Genomic DNA, 11,226 nt, shown 5'->3' with positions numbered 1-11,226 from the left:
GCATCCCGAACAGCTGTAACACAGCAGGAGCGTCCCTTACCTTGCCTCCTGGTGTCCGATCGCCGAATGACTGCTCAGTGCCTGAGATCCAGGCATGAGCAGTCAAGCGGCAGAATCATTGATCAATGGTTTCCTATGAGAAACTATAGATCAATGTAAAAGATCAGTGTGTGCAGTCTTATAGCCCCCTATGGGAGCTATAACATTGCAAAAAAAAAGTGAAAAAAAAAAAAAAGTGAATAAAGATCATTTAACCCCATCCCCAAAAAAATTTTGAATCACCCCCCCTTTTCCCATTAAAAAAACTGTGTAAATAAAAATAAACATATGTGGTATAGCCGCGTGCGGAAATGTCTTAATTATAAAAATATATAATTCATTAAACTGCACAGTCAATGGCGTGCGCGCAAAGAAATTCCAAATTCCAAAATAGTTTATTTTTGATCACTTTTTATGTCATGAAAAAATTAATAAAAAGTTAATCAATAAGTCCTATGAAGGAAAAACTTCAGATCATGGCGCTAAAAATGAGCCCTCATACCGCCAATAAAGGGAAGGTGTAATTTTTACTGAAAAATGTACTGCGTAGAAACGGAAGCCCCAAAAAGTTAAAAAATTGTGTTTTTTTTCAATCTTGTCTCACAATGACATCATTACAAAGTAGAAAAATAAGCCATCACATGGATTTTTAGGTGCAAAATTGAAAGAGTTATGATTTTTTAAAGGTAAGGAGGAAAAAACAAAAATGCTAAATGGAAAAACCCCAGGTCATTAAGGGGTTAAAGATAGTATGTTAGATTTACCATATTATGAAGTCATAAAAAACGTTCTAGGCAGCATTGAACTCTTGGATCCAGACAGCACCATGCCTTTGGCCGGCCCTGCCCCTTCCCAGCATGCATCGTATTATATCGCCTTGTGACTGTATTGTACGTTTCTGTCATCAACTGTATCTTGTGTTATGGCCGCTCTATTCTACCTTTGTCTTTGAACCCAATTGCCCCCCCCCCCCTTATACCGGATTATAGTGTATGTTCATATCACTTATTACATTGTTCTTTGTATATTTCTCCACCGTATCTATGCTTAGTAAACAGTAATGTGCACTGTTGGTATATTTTTTACAGCTTTGAGACTAAAATGATGTTTATTGTTAAATTGCACCCACCAGATGATTGATTTAGTTGAAATTTGTTGTCTTTTTTCATTTTAATTTAATATGTATGGGTACCTTAACTCATACTGTCATTTCAATATGTTTTTCTCAGTACTTGAGATTCTGCACACAACAGAAAGCAGACACATGCGGTGTGAGTCAGGGGAGTTCATTTATAACTCTACAGTCTACATTATTAAAGAAAATCATGTACTATATCACTGCACTCCTGATCACCTAGAGTAAAATAATGACATCACATAAGGGCATACAGCTGAACATGCAGGGTGGAGCTTGGTGGGTATGGGAGGTTGGAGTTGTAGGCTGGATATCACATAACACAGCTGCTCGCAATGTATGAATGCAACTGAGCTCGGATGAGACAAATAACACTGCTAGAATATTGCTGGTTAATATGATATGTCCAATTAGCTGGAGTGCTTCTTTAAGTGCATAGAAGTAGAAAACCGGTAAATTTATTAAACAGATACGTAAGTCCTATAACTAAAAGAAAAGGCAGTCCTATTATTTTTCATAATGAAAGTAATCGATTATTTTGAAGATACATTCGTTTTCTTCATGAATATATAGATATATATGCTAATAGCCAAACGCGTACCTGAAAATGAGAAAGTAAAACCAAAACTGGAAAAAAGCAAACATTGTCAGCAGCCAGAGCTCACACAATCACCTCTAGCTCATACATGGGTATATATTTAGAAACAATTGCTTTAAACAGTTCATTCAAATGTTCCACTTGAGCTTCTCGGCATTTCACAGAATGTATGCTTTGATCATAACTATTATGGGAGACAATCCATCCCATTATAGTCAGTGTTTGCTGGTGATTCATATTTGAGATTATGTCAAGGATTCTTTGTGATCAGAGGTAAGTACATATAGATTGAAAGCATAGTAACTAAAGTCAAGCTTCTAGAAATGCTAAGCATAGGCCTGACAGAGTAACTCATTACCACCCTAAATAAGTTACTATCAGCTACCAAGTAAACAGTCTATAAATATTTGATATCAGGGCTTGAGTCCTGCAGGAAAGCATGGTAACGGCATTCCTTCACTTTCTCCAGAGCAGGAACTCTGTTCTTGCAGAATCGACCTTTTAATTATACCTACCATTCCTTTGCACCCATCACTCTCCTGTTTCTCTATTAAAGGGGTACTCCGGTGAAAACCTTTTTTCTTTTAAATCAACTGGTGGCAGAAAGTTAAACATATTTGTAAATTACTTCTATTAAAAAATCTTAATCCTTCCTGTACTTATTAGCTGCTGAATACTACAGAGGAAATTATTTTCTTTTTGGAATGCTCTTTGATGACATCACGACCACAGTTCTCTCTGCTGACGTTATTATAATAATAACAACATTTTATTTATTGTTGTCCTTAGTGGGATTTCAACCCAAGTCCCCAGCACTGCAAGGCAGCAGTGCTAACCACTGAGCCACCATGCTGCCCTTAGCATACATCTGCTATGCATGGTTGCTAAAATGGACAGAGATGTCAGCAGAGAGCACTGTGTTTGTGATGTCATCAGTGTTCCAAAAAGAAAGGAATTTCCTCTGTAGCATTCAGCAGCTAATAAGTACTGGAAGGATTAAGATTTTTTATAGAAGTAATTTACAAATATGTTTAACTTTCTGCCACCAGATGATTTAAAAGAAAAAAGGTTTTCACCGGAGTACCCCTTTAACTTAGCCACCATGAACACAGATCACAGCAGTGGCAGAAGAGAGAGGAAGGGAGCGTCTCCTCCCTCGACCCAACCTGCTAGATGTTGAATGTGTAGGACCTGTGATGATGTCACCATCGAGTGACCAGTAACATGTTGGGGACAGTGCTGCTGTGCAGGATAGGAGAGATCATGGCTGAGGGACCTTTGATGATGCAGTGGAGTGAAGGGTAAGCTATAAACTACAGACTCCAAAAGATCCCTCACCAGGGATCACTATAACCCGATACACCAATCCCCACTATAAAACGTAACTTTTATTAGTGTGCTTAGTAATGTAACATAATCATTAATTATTAGTGTGTTTATTATGCAACATAATCATTATTTATTAATGTGTTTATTATGCAACATAATCAATAATTATTAGTTTGTTTATTATGCAAAATAATAATACATTTTTAGTATGTTTATTATGCAACATAATCATGTTAATGACACTATTATTGCCAGTGTATAAAACGGGTATAGAGCCCCAGCTGTTATAACTATCACAACACGAGACAGTAATCAATTGTGACACAGCATTTCAGGCCTTCATGTAAACTCTTACTGTTGGTGGCTGCAGCCCTACCAACCATTGTAATACACACACAAAGCCTTTAAAGGAAAACTGTCAGTCTGTTCACCCACACTAAACTAAGTCTTAACATAGTTGAATGTGCTGACAACAAAATAACACAAAAATTATCAATGGAAATCAAATTTATGAACCCATGGAGGTCTGGATATGGAGTCACACTCAAAATCAAAGTGGAAAACCACACTACAGGCTGATCCAACTTTGATGTAATGTCCTTAAAACAAGTTAAAATGAGGCTCAGTAGTGTTTGTGGTCTCCATGTGCCCGTATTACCTCCCTACAACGCCTGGGCATGCTCCTGATGAGGTGCCAGATGGTCTCCTGAGGGATTTCCTCCCAGACCGGGACTAAAGCATCCGCCAACTCCTGGACAGTCTGTGGTACAATGTGGCATTTGTGGATGGAGAGAGATGATGACCCAGATGTGCTCAATCAGATTCAGGTCTGGGGAACGGGCGGACGAGTCCATAACATCAATACTTTGCTCTTGCAGGAACTGCTGACACATTCCAGCCATATGAGGTCTAGCATTGTCTTTTATTAGGAGGAACCCAGGGTCAACCGCACCAGCATATGGTCTCACAAGGGGTCTGAGGAACACATCTTGGTACCTAATGGCAGTCAGACTACCTCTGGACAAGCACATGGAGGGCTGTGTGGCCCCCCCAAAGAAATGCCACCCCCCACCATTACTGACCCACCGCCAAACCGGTCATGCTGGAGGATGTTGCAGGCAGCAAAACATTCTCCACGGCATCACCAGACTCTGTCACGTCTGTCACATGTGCTCAGTGTGAACCTGCTTTCATCTGTGAAGAGCACAGGGCGCCAGTGGCAAATTTGCCAATTTTGGTGTTCTCTGACAAATGCCAAACATCTTTCACAGTGTTGGGCTGTAGGCACAACCCCCGCCTTTGGACGCCGAGCCCTCATAACACCCTCATGGAGTGTTTCTGTTTCCTCATGGAGGAATATTAAAACCACAACTAATTCCTTTTATCTAGAACCCAAACAGATGTGGCTCAAAAATCCAACTATAGGCACGTGCCCATGTAGCAGTTGCAGTTTTTGCATATACCTCAAAAGAAGGAGGGAATTCACCAATCCCACAGATAGGAATTTATATAGATTAGTGGATTTTGTAAATTGCCGAAGCCAGGGAGTCATATATGGTGTCCTGTGTTCATGTCCCAGGTTATATATTGGGAAAACCATACAGGAATTGAGACGACAGATATCAAAACATATTAGCTGCATCTGAGACACATCTGGGCGAAACACAAAGGAAATCCAAAGGATTTACAATACTTTGGGGTGCGACAAATTCAAATGGATCCAAGAGGAGGTAGTTTGGATAAGATCCTTTTGAAGGAAGAGGCTAAGTGGATTTTGGATGAAAAGTTTGAACCCTTTGGGATTGAACGAGGGGTTCAATTTCACACCATTCATCTGAAAAAATGTGTCATAAAGTTGTGATTTGAACTACAAATATAAATACAGGGTGGGCCATTTATATGGATACACCTTCATAAAATGGGAATGGTTGGTGATGTTAACTTCCTGTTTGTGGCACATTAGTATATGTGAGGGAGGAAACTTTTCAAGATGGGTGGTGACCATGGTGGCCATTTTGAAGTCGGCCATTTTTAATCCAACTTTTATTTTTTCAATAGGAAGAGGGTCATGTGACACATCAAACTTATTCAGTTAACAATGTAATTTTATAAATAAACACCATGTACAATAGACATCATTATGTATGAGTGTACAAAGCTCTGTGACAAATGCAGGAAAGATATGAGAAATACTCTAACAGCTTTGTCATGCACAATGTACATCTCAGCATAGGATGATTTCAAAGTTCTGTGACATGCGCAATTCACCTTATACAGAATGAGGGAGAAGACCTGCGCTCCGCTTGCCTGTGGATTGACCGGTGGAGTGCATGCGAGGCGAGAATATGCGCGCTGCGGGCGCGCGATCACGGACGTGGTCCAGGAGTGCAGCCTGGTCTGGCCCCAGGTACACCCTCTGGGAAAGCTGATTGGAGCAAGACAGCCATGACGTATGTAAAGGTGTTGTGTTTACAGGTATACAGGATCCCTATTGGCGTGACAGGTATCTCATGTGACAAGCATGAACCGATTGGTCATGACGTCAGGCTCAGAGGGCTTATAAGCCAGAGCTGAAACGTGTCATTCTGCTAGCTGTCATCCTTGAGAAAGCCACACTTAGTGGCAAAACATGTAGGATGTTAGCAGATACACGGTTTTATTTGCACTAGTATCCACTGGCATATAAGAAGTTAAGTGAAAGGCAGTACACACCGCAGTTGCAACTGCCTCCAATGTCGGCACAAAAAGCCCTTAATCAGCACTAGTTTAGTACTGAACACGCTTTTCCTAACTAGTTCTGAATAGAACAGTTGTTTACAATATTGGAAAGGATAGTGGATTACATCCAGTGGAATTAGTTGTGGTTTTAATATTCCTCCCTTGGTGATTTTATAAATTAATGAATAAAAGTTACGTTTTATAAGAGTAGGGATTATGAGGATTCCGGAGCCTTATGGGCACACTTGTTGTTTAGTGTAATTGTACCCTCCCCTCCTCTTGGGTCATTATTTAGTTGTTGGTCTGACCATTTGAGTAGACCCATGCACATTTGTGGCCTGCTGGAGGTCATTTTGCAGGGCTCTGGCAATGCTCCTTTTACTCCTCCTTACACAAAGGCGGAAGTAGCGGTCCTGCTGCTGGGTTGCTGCCCTCCCACGGCCTCCTCCACGTCTCCTGATGTACTGGCCTGTTTCCTGGTAGCGGCTCCATGCTCTGGACACTACGCTGACAGACAAAGCAAACCTTCTTGCCAAAGCTCGCATTGATGTGCCATCCTGGAGGAGCTGCACTACCGGTGCCACTTGTGTGGGTTGTAGACTCCGTCTCATGCTACCACTAGAGTGAAAGCACCGCCAGTATTCAAAAGTGACCAAAACATCAGCCAGGAAGCATAGGAACTGAGAAGTGGTCTGTGGTCACCACCTGCAGAACCACTCTTTTATTGGGGGTGTCTTGCTAATTGCCTATAATTTCCACCTGTTGTGTGTTCCATATGCACAACAGCATGTGAAATTGATTGTCAATCAGTGTTGCTTCCCGAGTGGACAGTGTGATTTCACAGAAGTGTGATTGACTTGGAGTTACATTGTGTTGGTTAAGTGTTCCCTTTATATTTTTGAGCAATGTATATTGAGAACTGGTATAACTTTTAACTATGGATTAAATATGAAATCATAGAGTTTCAGTGGAATACCCTTTTAAGCTCAAGACCATCACTTTAACTTTTTGATTAAGTTAAACTTAATTTATATTCTTTTAAATTGTGTCTTAATAGAATTATCTAACTTTCCTTAGATTTAACAACATGACATAGGTAGCAGTCAAACACAACATGAAAAAAGTATCTAAAAAGTGCCTCAAAGGTGGCAATACATTAAAGGGGTATTACGGGATCTAAGCTTTTATCCCCTATCCAGAGGATAGGGTATACAATGTCTGACCGCTGTGGGCCCCTCATGATCAAACATTGTATTGCCTATCCTCTGGATAGGGGATAAAAGCTTAGATCCTGGAATACCCCTTTAATACATGAAATTCATGTCGTTTTGTTTGGTGCAAATCATGGCAGCATTGTTGCTAATGATTGCAGCAATACTACTTTTGTCAAAATATTCAGCATAGTACGAACCTATATAAACATATTTCAAAGCTCATCAAAGATCACTAATATTGCTACAATCCTGTGTAAACATTTCTGCATGTAAATGAAAAGCTCAAACCAATGTCCAAATTATTCGTGATCTCACTCAGATGGGGTATAAAGCTCTTAGTAAACGCTGCCTGAGGCTCCTAAGCAGTTGTCAATTAGAAAGTTACATATACAAGTCCATAAGGTCATTAGACCTATCTAGTGACGTTTTGGATTAGCTGCAGGATGTATTTACTAATGGGATTTAGCAAACAGCTGCCCTACCTTCTAGTGAACATTTGGCATGACGTGCAGCCACTTGAAGGATTCTGTTTCAGGTATTCATACACCCGTCAGAATGATGTCACTGATTTATGTTTAGCTCTCCATTATATTTATTTATAGCAAAGCGAGTGGACACATATTAAAAGTGATTAAATTACCAATAATTAAACATTAGCTTTTCTTGTTTTATGACTGAATTATCAGGCAATGTTAAGCATCAGAAAGGATTATGTGAGTAAGACATCTACTGGCAATAAGCACTCGCACATCGCCCACTTACTCTATAGGCATGCTCCAATTAAAGGAATAACTGTACATTTCAAGAAAATATGATATACAGTATATTCAGTACTGCCTTTGACTCTTGAGCTCTGAGCATGATCTATAGCTGTTTGGAGGACTTCACCCAAAAGGTCATCTCCAGTCCACGCTGTGAAGGCATCGTTCTCAAGTTTCCAGCTCCAAAAAGAAGTATGGTTTAGGCTAAGTTTCCACTTGGTTTTTTTTCTGGCAGTTTTTGGATATCTGCCACTGCAGTTTTTGAGCCAAAGTCAGAAGTGGATCCATAAGGGAGGAGAAGTATAAGTCCTTCCTTTATATGTCCTATACCTTTTGAATACATTTCTGGCTTTGGTTCAAAAACTGCAGTGGCAGATCTCCAAAAACTGCCAGGAAAAAAACAAGTGGAAACGTAGTCTAAGGGTGCATTCCCACACAGCGTATTTTGCTGCGTTTTTGCTGCGTATTTGGTGCTGCGTATTTTCCTACCCATTGACTTCAACAGGGAAAATAAAATACGCCGCAGCAAATACGCAGCAAATACGCTGTGTGGGAACGTACCCTAAGGCTAAATTTCCACTTGGTTTTTTCTCTGGTAGTTTATGGAAAATTGCCACTGCAGTTTTTGAGCCAAAGCCAGAAGTGGATCCATAAGGAATAGGACATATAAAGGAAGGTCTTATACTTCTCCTCCCTTATGGATCCACTTCTGACTTAGGCTCAAAAACTGCAGTGGCAGATATCCAAAAACTGCCAGAAAAAAAACCAAGTGGAAACTTAGCCTTAATCATAAAAGAAGAAGGATCCATTTGCTTACAATAACCTCTTCACTGACCTAAGGTTGAAGTTAGTCCTGTGTGGCTTAACACTTCACAAAGGTTTTTCTGCATACACCCTTCACTTAGGGTATCACGCCACAAACCAGTGAGTAAAAGTACTTGCACCACAGTAAGCAAACCTGTGTTGGCCTATCACAGTTCAACCTCACTGGACTCTAGCCTATCTGCATCTACATTGGTAAGGCTGTGTTCACATATGTCCGGGATCTGGCATAGGTGAACTCAGCTTAGATCTCGACGCAACTGATGCCACAACTGATAGCAAGTTGTCATCAGTTGTACAGCATCCGGCGTCCATTGTTTCTGGACAGCGGACAGCTGTTTTCCACTGTCTGCTGCCCTCCGGCATGACCAACCAGCCAGCATCAAAATTGAGATGCTGGATGATTGTGAACTGTCCCATTCAAATGAATGGGATCAGTTCTAGCATCAGTTTCCCTCCGGTGCACGCTGGAGGGAAACTGCTGGACGCCTGATATATGTGAACCCGGCCTAACTTCCTTTACATGTGCAAAAAGTGCACTAGAGACTTTCCACCAAAAGTGTAACATTCTGCTCTGAGCAAAACAGACTATATTGCAGAATCTGTGTACTATATAAATATAGAATTACTGTTGTTATTATTATAATTATTACAATATAATTGAATCTGGAAAGAATGTTCTGAAAAGTTCCCAGTTGTTTCCATGTTCTCCATATTTTTTGGAGTTATTATTCATAAACTTCCCCCTGTGGGAACAACACCTTTGAGGAACTAGTGCTTGGGCTCACAGGGGAACATTAACACCACCCTACCACATGATATTATTAAGTATCTACCTTTGAACATGAAGAAAAAAAACGTGGTTTCAAATGGCAGGAGGTGAATAACCCCAAATGCAGTTGTGCATTTATACTGGGGGAGCAGATCCTGCACTTGTGGTCTGTTGCTAAGGGCGATCCCCAGCATAAAATGCATACAATCGGGGATAATACATAAATTGCGTATGCTCAGGTATGTCCTTCATATAAGGATTTACTGGCTAATGTCTCAATTTTAACATCATTTTGAGGGTTAGTCATATGTTACTGTTTACATCTACCACAGTAGTGCACCTAAATGTATGTATTATTAACTATCTACCTTTCCAAGGGACTAGTACTCCCAGCCAGCCTGCACTGCAGTCCTCCCCATGTGCTGAATTAATCCTTGTTCTTAGCTTTCCACCATTACCTATAGAAGTTGTGGTTAGACAGCTCTTTGTCCAATGCCTCTTCTATTTCTGCCTCTCAAGTGTGTCATATGCAGAAAGCTTTCTAACAAGCAATACAGTAATGACAATCATTATTCTACACATAATCACATAATTGTATTTAATGTAATTCAATTTAATGAAACTATGTGGTTGTATTTTTTTTCTTCGCCCAGGCTCTCAGAGGGAGGGGGAGGATAGGGGAGGTAAAGGTGTAAATGTAAGAAAGTTTTTAAGGTAGAAGTTAATGTAGTGGAATAATGTATGAAAACATGTTTGTTAGTTTTTTTGCTGAAATGGAGTCATTACATTGCTATTTTTTCTGTGGTTGTATACATTTTGTGCAAAATCCGTACAGTATATCTGCCATTATCGAATATTATATGATATTATACAGATCTAAGGGGCTTTATATTCAACTCAGGTAATTTATATACAGCTAGCAGAGTTCCCAGCATTGCCTGGTCTTCGTAAGTAAACTTTATGGAAGAGGAAAAGCAACAATGATGCTCCTGTCCTTATATCCTATACTCATATTCCGACCACATATCCTGACTTACAGACTTACTGTAGATCCTATCCTCATATCCCAACCTAACATCATGTCCTCATATTCCGATCTCATATCCAATCCTCATAACCGGCTTCATATCCTGTCCTCATATTCCGACCTCATATCCCTTCCTCATATCCTCAGGTAGGGCTGTTGTCACGATTCGGCAGGCTGGAGGTGGATCCTCTGTGCCAGAGAGGGATTGGCGTGGACCGTGTCGGTGGACCGGTTCTAAGTTGTTACTGGTATTCACCAGAGCCCGCCGCAAAGCGGGATGGTCTTGCAGCGGCGGTAGCAACCAGGTCGTATCCACTGGCAACGGCTCAACCTCTCTGACTGCTGAGATAGGCGCGGTACAAGGGAGTAGACAAGAGCAAGGTCAGACGTAGCAGAAGGTCGGGGCAGGCGGCAAGGTTCGTAGTCAATGGTAATAGCAGGAGGTCAGGAACACAGTAAAGGTAAACACAGAAGAAGCTTTCTCTAGGCACTAAGGCAACAAGATCCGGCAAGGAAGTGCAGGGGAAGTGAGGTAATATAGCCAGGGAGCAGGTGGAAACTAATTAGGGTGATTGGGCCAGGCACCAATCATTGGTGCACTGGCCCTTTAAATCTCAGAGAGCTGGCGCACGCGCGCCCTAGAGAGCGGAGCCGCGCACGCCAGAGCATGACAGCCGGGGACCGGGACAGGTGAGTGACTTGGGATGCGATTCGCGAGCGGGCGCGACCCGCTATGCGAATCGCATCCCCGCCGGCAATGTCAGTGCAGCGCTCCCGGTCAGCGGGTCTGACCGGGGCGCTGCAGGGAGAG

The 11,226-nt window shown here is 41.3% G+C and overlaps 1 long non-coding RNA gene across 1 annotated transcript in view; it reads left to right on the top strand.

The window, feature by feature from the left end:
- The first annotated feature begins 822 nt into the window (after positions 1-822).
- The window catches only part of LOC130272651 (uncharacterized), a 36,231-nt gene continuing 25,827 nt past the window's right edge, over positions 823-11,226 (top strand). The window contains exon 1 of the long non-coding RNA XR_008843660.1: positions 823-929. This is a non-coding gene — a long non-coding RNA (uncharacterized LOC130272651). The remainder of the gene's footprint in view (positions 930-11,226) is intronic.

This window comes from Hyla sarda, chromosome 5, assembly GCF_029499605.1.
Source record: "Hyla sarda isolate aHylSar1 chromosome 5, aHylSar1.hap1, whole genome shotgun sequence".
NCBI lineage: Eukaryota > Metazoa > Chordata > Amphibia > Anura > Hylidae > Hyla > Hyla sarda.
The sequence above is the reverse complement of the archived record's forward strand: the minus strand, read 5'-3'. Positions and strand labels throughout refer to the sequence as shown.